Source organism: Pleurodeles waltl, chromosome 4_2 (genome assembly GCF_031143425.1).
Source record: "Pleurodeles waltl isolate 20211129_DDA chromosome 4_2, aPleWal1.hap1.20221129, whole genome shotgun sequence".
NCBI lineage: Eukaryota > Metazoa > Chordata > Amphibia > Caudata > Salamandridae > Pleurodeles > Pleurodeles waltl.
Window position 1 is genome coordinate 96,898,131 of NC_090443.1, and position 9,495 is coordinate 96,907,625.

Below are 9,495 nucleotides of genomic sequence, written 5' to 3' on the forward strand. Positions count from 1 at the left end.
CCATCCTTCACCCACCCATGCATCCCATCATCCTCATCACCCACATATATGATTACTATGCACCCTTTCACCAACACATCCTTTCACTCATTTTATATTTCACCCATCCTTTCTCCTTCCACCCATCAATCAATTTCCCAAAACACATCATAGTTCAGGTTTATTTTATGAACCTTAGTCTGCTGAGTTGCAGATCGAAGAAGCCATTAATACTTAACTCGCACTGCATCTGTTAAAGCAGGGTGTTGACGAGTGAGTCAAAAACACTAGTACACCCTTATAGTGACTATGGGTCAGATGTATCAAACAATCTTGCATATTGCAAAATTCCACTGTTTGCGAATGCAAAATAGCCTTCCAGGATTTATGAAAGGCATTCGTAGTACAATTTTAAGGAATTCCTAAAATAGCGATTCCCTAAAAGTGATACTCTATTTAGCGAATCGCAAACTGCGATTCCCTAAACAGTAAATCGCAAATAGAGAATACCTATTTGCGATTACCTATTCACATGTATCATGCATTTCCTAAATGCAAATTAGGCATTTAGGAAATGCAATTACCACCAAATCCAATTTGGTGATAACCATGTGCAATTTTAAAAATGCATTTAAAATGCATTTTTAAAAGTACCATGTAGCGCACACATGACCCTAGGGCATATGTGCGCTTGACATGTGCACCATTTCTTGGGGGGGGGGGGGGGGTGCATCAAAGGGGTACTTAGGAATTTGCAAATTGGGAAATGCAAAACCATTCTCACCTATGGGCCTTAGGCCCATGGGGATGAATAGAGTCCCATTCCCTAACAGCGATTCCCTAATAGCAATTGCGAAAGTTTAAGAAATCGCTATTAGGGATTGGCTATTTTCTTACATCCCATTTTGCATTTCTCAAATAGCGATTTCTTAAAATTTGCTATTTAAGAAATGCGAACCGGGACTTTGATACATCTGGCCCTATATCACTAATTGTCAATGAGCAAGCAATAGGACTAACCACCGCCCACCACTGCGGCGCTGAAACTACCCCCTCATCCACTCTTCCAGCTGAGTCTAAGCTGGCGCTGCTGGCCCCGGTGGTCAGTGCGGGTAGAAACAAAATTACAGAATTTAGACGCCAGATACGCCTCTCCCTGTTGTTGTTTTGTAATAGCAAAATACAACAATAATACATCACTATATTTCGGTTGCAGACTTCTCTTTTATCAAAATATCAGGTGGGCATTTTGTTGGTTGGCAATTTTTTAAAAGTCAGGTAGTCAAGTAAAAAAAAACTATTGGTATGAAGGGGCAGAACTGGCTATTGATAAGTCTGATTTTTGAAAGAGAAATAAAACGGTTCAACAATTGGTCAATAAAGGACATCTGGTCTTGATTGGCTAATGCAATGGGGCCATCCTCCTTATACTTCCAACCATGGTGCACGGTCATCAACTGCTAGTATACTAATAATACATACACAATATTGGAAGGTACAAACAATTACATGACCATGTGCAAAAACACCTTTTTTTAAATGATTGGGCTGGAGCAAGAAAAAGAAAGCCGTCTCACAAAGCATGTATATAATACCTTCCATGGGCATGCATTCTTCATTACATGGGTTCTCTGAGTCTTGCCACCACTCCACAAGATAAGATATATAAGGGGAGAAGGAAAGCTCATTGACAAAGCCGAAGAAAGGAAGCGACAGATAGACTAGTACAGCCAGACATTTTGAAGTGAAGAAACTTGAAATACAGAAAATAAGTAAATAGGATAATGCAGGGATAAGAATAATTTATGAAACAGATAAAATGAAGTGGAGTTGGAAAAAATTAAGAGACAAGCACAGTAAAAAGGTAGAAAATAATTCTAAATGTGGAGCAGTAAAAGTTAGGGAAATAAATATTAGGAGGCAAGCACAGTAAAAAGGTAAAACATAATTCTAAATGTGGAGTGATAAAAGTTAGGGAAATAAATATAAAAAATAACAACAACATGAGGACTTACTGGGGCCAGCAGAGCCATCTGCCCGGCACTTGTAGAGGGGGCACCTTCAGCTCCCTCATCCACCTCACCAGCCCTCTTCCTGCCCCTGGGTGCTGGATTATGTAAGAAAACATTTTACAAAAGATTAGTGGTACTGTTAATACATAATCTCTCCAAGAATATTATTTTTTTAAAGGAAAAGGCAAACACAGTAACATTTCAACATCAGCGGTTCAGAGCGCCTGTATAGTAATAATGCTAGTATCATGGACCACACTATTCCAAATTTCCAAACCCTATTTCACATTTCCTAAACTACATTTTGAAATTACTAATGAATTACAATGAATGATTTCTACAATTCTCATCTCATTCTCAATCTCTCAATGCATAAATTGGATGCATGCATGTAGAACTACCACACATCACTGGTTGCTTGGAAGTTGGCATTGTACGAGCTGCAAAAAATAAAGGCACAGAGAACTGAAAGAACATGCTAAGTCACTAATACTAATAATAACTATGAATATTTTAGTCCGGAGGAGTCTCTGCATTGCTTCTTAATCAGCCCATGCAAGCGCCAAAAACAAGTACAATTAAGTAGCGCCGAGCACCTGTCTAGTTCACGATCACATTTGTAACATAAAGTTAGCTTACCCTTGTGTGACCAGCATGCTTGCTATTTGGGAAGAAACTATTAGCATGGAACACAACTAATAATTAATTATTACTCACGAGCCCTGCAAACTCTACCCCTAGCAGGGCAAGCAGGTCCATTTCACTGTCCAGGATATCAGCTCACCGGTGCATTAGCTGTTGCTGGGCACGCTGGACCCCAGATCTGGGGCGCACAGCCCGGCTCATCCTCTCCCAGCATTGCTGGTGCTCCCGGAGGCCAAACCCGATCCTGCCACCTGCTGCCTAGGTGGAGGGGAGGTGGCGCTATGGTAAGAGATAAGGAAGAAGGAAGGAAAAAAAGAAAGTAAAGCAAAAAAATCAAAAAGTAAAAAGGTTGCAAAAAACAAACATATTAGGAGAAAAGTTAAAATATAGAAACACAAAGAGAAAAGGTAATATAATAAACAGAAATTAGGGGAAAATAGGTTTTAAAAGTGTGTGATGGGATAGATATAGAGGGATATAAAAGTAGGCTCCAGCACCATAACAAGCAAAAAAAACAAGATGACCGTGTCCACGCGAACCACGTGGTGCAGTTTGCGCGAGAATTCCAACACGAGGACGTAATTCGCATTGCCAGTGATGTTAAATGTCATGCGAACTGGCGTGGAAAGAAACTGCGTCCATTAGCGGAACTCCGCGGAACACAACAGAGTTTTTTTTAGACCTCGCTGGGTTCCGCATAGCGCTGCTATGTGAACTCTGCCCAGGCCTACTATAGAGTAGAGATGTGTGAGTTTTTGAAACACTGCTTGGAGCGTGAAGTTATCCAAAAAACTCCACCATCCACACCCGTGGAGCTCACCTGGTGCGCTTGACCTGTGCAGCCCATAACTGGGCTGCAGCATGCACCGGAGCATAGCCAGAGGGAGGCAACCGCTGAAGAAGGCTCGTCGCCATCAGACGAGGAGAAGAGGAGAACTCCCTCGAAGACCCAGGTAAGTCCTTATCTCTTTATTTTGTTGTTGTTTTTTGTGCACACTGGTGCACAAACAAGGACTGAAATGTCAGCTTTCGCTGCCTACAGGCCTAGCCTGAATTCAGGCCAGGGTCATTGGCAGTGAAAGCTGCCGTTTCAGGCCTCTTGTGCAGCGGCCTGTCCCGTCTGCACTGCACACAGGGAGACCGATGCACAGCAGGCCTGGCAGCTTTCACTGCCTACAGCCCTGGCCTAATTTCAGGCTAGGGCCATAGGCAGTGAAAGAAAGCTGCCATTTCAGGCCTCTTGTGCACTGGACTGTCCAGTGTGCACTGCTCACGGGACAGGCTGGTGCACAAGAGGCCTGAAATGGCAGCTTTCACTGCCTACGGCCCTCCTGAATGTACCAGATCTTGGAAGCGCTAAGCAAGGTCAGGCCTGGCTGACCATGCCCAACTCTGCTTAGCGCTTCCGAGATCCGGCGCATTCAGGACTCAACGGATCACGGGCCTCCTCAGAATTCCACAGAGTTTTTTCAACTCTGCAGAATTCCGCAGAGTCAGACTTCGTCAACTCCACCCAGGCCTACTAGAGAGTCCCAGGGTGAAGATCAACTGTTTGTTGGGTATTTGGGGTGAAGAAAGGAAAGGCTGTGCAGAACTGACCGTCTCATGATGGATAGTGCTCTGCATAAAAATATGCTACACATTGGCCAAAAAAGCAACCCCCAAAAAGCAACACCCTTAGAGTTTACATGCTCATTTCAGCAGAGCAAAGGCTGTCACCACTGTGGTAGCTTGCAGACTCTCTGTCCAGGACATCTGTCAGGCAGCATCATGGGTCTCTCTACACGCGTTCACAAAGCACTACCACCTCAGTTCTATCATGATGGGCACTTTGGCTGTTTGATCCTGCAGGACTTTTTGGTCTAGTCTAGTGTGGTCGCAGACCCACCTCCTTCGGGGTATTGCTTGGGTATCTATTTTGAGGTAAGGAATCTGTGGCTAGACGTCTCTAGCAGATGAACAAGTTACATACCTTTGGTAACAACTTATCTGATAAAGAATCTATTTACCTGCAGATTCCTTCCTGACTCTCGCATCCTTCCCACTCTACAAATGCATTTCCACATGGGGTCACCCTTAAGAGGCCTGTAGTGATGCACACTAGTTCATCAGTGTTCTTCATTGCTCTGCACTTCTGGGGTGTAAGGGTCGGAAAATGAAACTGATGTGAGCTTTCTGGGGTGGTGCCTATAGAGGCACCATGCTCATCACTTCTGACATGGACAATGCAGATTTACCAGCACGCAGGGGTACTGTTCAGTCTGACTCCAGGGGGTAATTTTAATGTATGGAGTCTGCAGCTAGATAAGGTCTCTACCAGATAAGGTGTTACTGAAAGTATCTGTTAGAGATGGGGTCTTTGGTTGGAGGTTAGTTTACCCCTGTTCAAGCAAGGACTCTCACTCTAGTCAGGGTAAAGGAGAATCACACCAGTTAAACCCCGCTCACGCCTTGGTAGATTGTCACGAGCAGGCAGGCTTAACTTCAGAAGCAATGTGTAAAGTATTTGTACCAACACGTACAGTAATACAGTGAAAACACTACAAAATGGACACCACACCAGTTTAGAAACATAGGTAATAATTATCTAAATCAAACAAGACCAAAATGACAAAAATCCAACATACACAAGTCAAGATATGAATTTTGGAAAGAATAAGAGTCTTAATCCATAGAAAACAGTGAGAACACTGTTCTTATACAAATTACTTGGTTAGCGTAAAAAATAAAGCCACACAGGTGAGAATGCATTGGAAAAGGCCAGCGTTGCATCGATTCTTCACTCGCGTCGTTCCTTCTCCGATCGGGTCTGCGTGCGTTGTTTTCTGTCTCCGGAAAGAGAGCAATGCATGGATTCCCAGATGGGGACCTTGGGTCCGAGCGGGCTTTGCGTCGATCTTTGACACCCACCGATGTTGCGTTGAAATCCGTTTGCACAGTGCCAGGAAACTGCGCTGCATGGGGTTTACGTCATTATCAGCAGCCGATAGTGGGTGTTGCGCATTGTTTCTCCAGTCGCGATGCATCAATCTTCCAGCCATGAAGCAGGTGGAGCATCATTAATCGGCAGCGTTGCGGATTGTGCATCGAAAATTTACCTGCGTAGCGGTCTTTGCGTGGATTTCAGTCCTTTTCCACCAGCTTCACCCTTCAAGGGCCCAGAGACAGGCTAGAGCACCACTTGGCAGAGCAGGAGCCTCAGCAGAGAGTCCAGGTGCTGGCAGAGAGAAGTCTTTGATGTCCCTGAGACTTCAACAACAGGACGCAAGCTCAGTTCAAGCACTTGGAGATTCTTCACCAGTGTGCAGTCACATAAAAGTCAGTCTTTTTCCTCTCTCAGGCAGAAGCAGCTACTGCAGGCCAAACCAACTAAGCAGAGTCACAGGCAAAGGGGCAGTGCTCCTCCTCCAGCTCTTCTCCTTGGCAGAGGTTCCTCTTTGTTCCAGAAGTTATCTGATTTTCAGGGGTTTGGGGTCCAATAATTATACCTCTTCCTGCCTTTGAAGTTGGCAAACTTCAAAAGGAAGTCTCTCTTATTTGCAGGATCCTGCCTTGCCCAGGCCAGGCTCCAGACTCCAGACTCACACCAGGGGGTTGGAGATTGCATTGTGTTTAGGGCAGGCATAGCCCATTCAGGTGTAAGTGACCACTCCTCCTTTCCCCTCCAGTCCAGATGGCTCATCAGGATATGCAGGCTACACCCCATCTCCCTTTGTGTCACTCTCTAGAGGAGATTCACAAACAGCTCAACTGTCAGTCTGACCCAGACAGGCAATACACAAACAAGCAGAGTCACAGAATGGTTCAAGCAAGAAAATGCCTACATTCTAAAAGTGGCATTTTGAAACTAACAATCTAAAAACCAACTTCACTAAAAGATGTATTTTCAAATTGTTCAGAGACCCTAAACTCCACATTGCTATCTGCTCCCAAAGGGAATATGCACTTTAAAGTTATTTGAAGGCAGCCCCCATGTTAACTTATGAGAGAGATAAGCAACAGTGAAGACTTAATTTAGCAGTATTTTACTGTTAGGACATGTAAAACACATCAGTACATGTCCAACCTTTAACATACACTCCACCCTGCCCATGGGGCTACCTAGGGCCTGCGGTAGGGGTGCCTTACATGTAGAAAAAGGGAAGGTTTAGACCTGGAAAGTTGGTACACTTGCCAGGTCAAATTGGCAGTTTAAAACTGCACACACAGATACTGCAGTGGCAGGTCTGAGCCATGTTTACAAGGCTCCTCATGTGGGTGGCACAACCAGTGCTGCAGGTCCACCAGTGGCATTTGATTTACAGGCCCTAGGCACTTCTAGTGCACTTTACTAGGGACGTACTAGTAAATCAAATATGCCAATCATGGAAAGCCAATTACACATATCATTTATACAGGGAACACTTAGACTTTAGCACTGAACAGCAGTGGTAAAGTGTCCAGAGCTACCAAAACAGCAAAAACAGAGTCCAGCACACAGAAACAACCTGGGAAGCAGAGGCAAAAAGTTAGGGGATACCATGCCAAGGATGCCAAGTCTAACATATATATATATATATGTTTGTATGTATATATATAAATATATATATACATACATACGCATATATATATACATATGTATATATATATATATATATATACTTATATATATATACACACACACATATATATATATATGTGTGTATATGTGTGTGTATGTGTATATATATATACATATATATATATACACACACACACACACACACACACACCACATATATATATATATGTAACCTACTGGAGGTCGCCAATAGTGGTTATAGTTAGGACCTAGATTCTATATAAAAAAGTTTTTTTATATTTGCCTATATCTTTGGCACCACTTGACGAATCTTCACAAAACGTTCCAGAAATATTTGCCACTCCAGTCAGCTGCTGCCTGGAAAGTTACCTACTGGAGGTCGCCAATAGTGGTTATAGTTAGGACCTAGATTCTATATAAAAAAGTTTTTTTATATTTGCCTATATCTTTGGCACCACTTGACGAATCTTCACAAAACGTTCCAGAAATATTTGCCACTCCAGTCAGCTGCTGCCTGGAAAGTTTCAGGGTGATCCATCCTGGGTGGCCGAGTAAAAAGGGGGGAGTCCCAAAACATGTTTTCCCCATTCGTTTTTCTAGAGGGATTTTGAACAGCGATAGCGCAAAAACTACTGGATGGAATTACACCAAAGTTAGCAGAAAGGTAGGTCCTGGTCCAGAAAGTGGTATTTTTTTGTTTTGGTGTAATGTTGTTCAGTTTTTTAGAGAAAATAAATACAATTCAAATTTGTATATATAGGAATGCGAAGGATTTGCGACCCCTCCAGATCTCGTACAGAGATCTGATTGGCTGACAACACTTCAACAACAGAAGCCGTTGAAGTGCTGTTCAAAATCTTGGGACTCGGCTGACGCTGAATCACAAAAAAAAGTATAAATTAAAGAAAGGGGCCAGGTTATGAACACCCTGACCCATTAGCTCTGTTGATGGGGTCCCTAAGGGACCCACAGATATAAAAAGCATTTTTGTTTCATTTTACAAATGGAGTCACTGTGGATCTGGGGGTCTGCCGTAAAATAAAAAAATAAAAACAATGAGGACAATGCGCGGTTCCTGGCGCTTCATTTCTATAAAGCCCCCAGGTGGGCCAAGTCACAGGGGCATTTGTTTACAAATGAAGGGGGCCTACCGCCACTTCCCCGGGCTTATAATTTATATGTGAGAGGGCCACGTGCCTCCTGCTGTCCTGAAGACCACCACTTCTCCAGGGTATTATGCTAATAATGTGCGGGGGAGCCGTGTGCCTGCCTGCTGCCCTGGGACCACCACCTCCCCAGGGCTTTGATTAAATATGCGTGCGCGTGTCACTCGCCCCTCCCCCGCTGCCCCAGGGACCATCACCTCCCTGGGGTGAAGTGTAATTGATTTGCAGGGGGCGCACCCATCCAACCCCTCCCCCCGCTGCCCTTGGGATCACCACCTCTGCAGGGAAATATTTTAGCGGGGGCTAGAGTTATAGTTACCTTAGGGTATGAGTTATTCACAGTAGCGATTACCTAATTGCAATTTTTAGCGAATCGCATTTAAGTCAGCGCTACTGGAATGTATGAAACTCCAGGAGTTTCATACTGCGATTCACAAGGGCTCTCAAATTCACCCACCTCATCAATATTCATGAGGTAGGTCGCAATTCGCGAGCAATTGCGAATGGCTACAATCACAAGGATGGTGGCCTGCTGGGCTCAGCAGACCACCATGTCTGTGATTGCTTTTCAATAAAGCAATCTTTTTTTTTTTAATGCATCCCATTTTTCTTAAAGGAAAACTGGATATGTTTAAAAATTAAAAGTTTTCTTTTCATTTTTGAAGAGTAGGCAGTGGTCCGTGGGACCACTGCCTGCTCTTAAAAAACGTTTTCGCATGCATTCACAAAGGGGAAGGGGTACCTTGAGGACCCCTTCCCCTTTGCGTATGGGTTGCCACCTATTTGAAGTAGGTGGTAACTGCGATTGTTTTGCGACTGCATTCACGGTCACAAAACAATCATACATACCTCTTCGATTCAGTATTAGGAAGGGACGACTTGAGACGCCCCTTCCTAATACCGAATCGGTATGTAGTCGCAAATCCAATTTGCGATTCGGTAACAAGTTAATGAATTGCAAATTGGATTTGATACATACCAAAATGCATTTTTACGATCGCAAACGGCCAAACGCAAAAATGTTTGATACATCTGGCCCACAGTTACTTGAAATAAGTCTAATTATAACTGCTGAATTTCTAAGGTTTTGTACAAGTAAGCTCAGAACCTTACTATAACATCCCTGTAAACT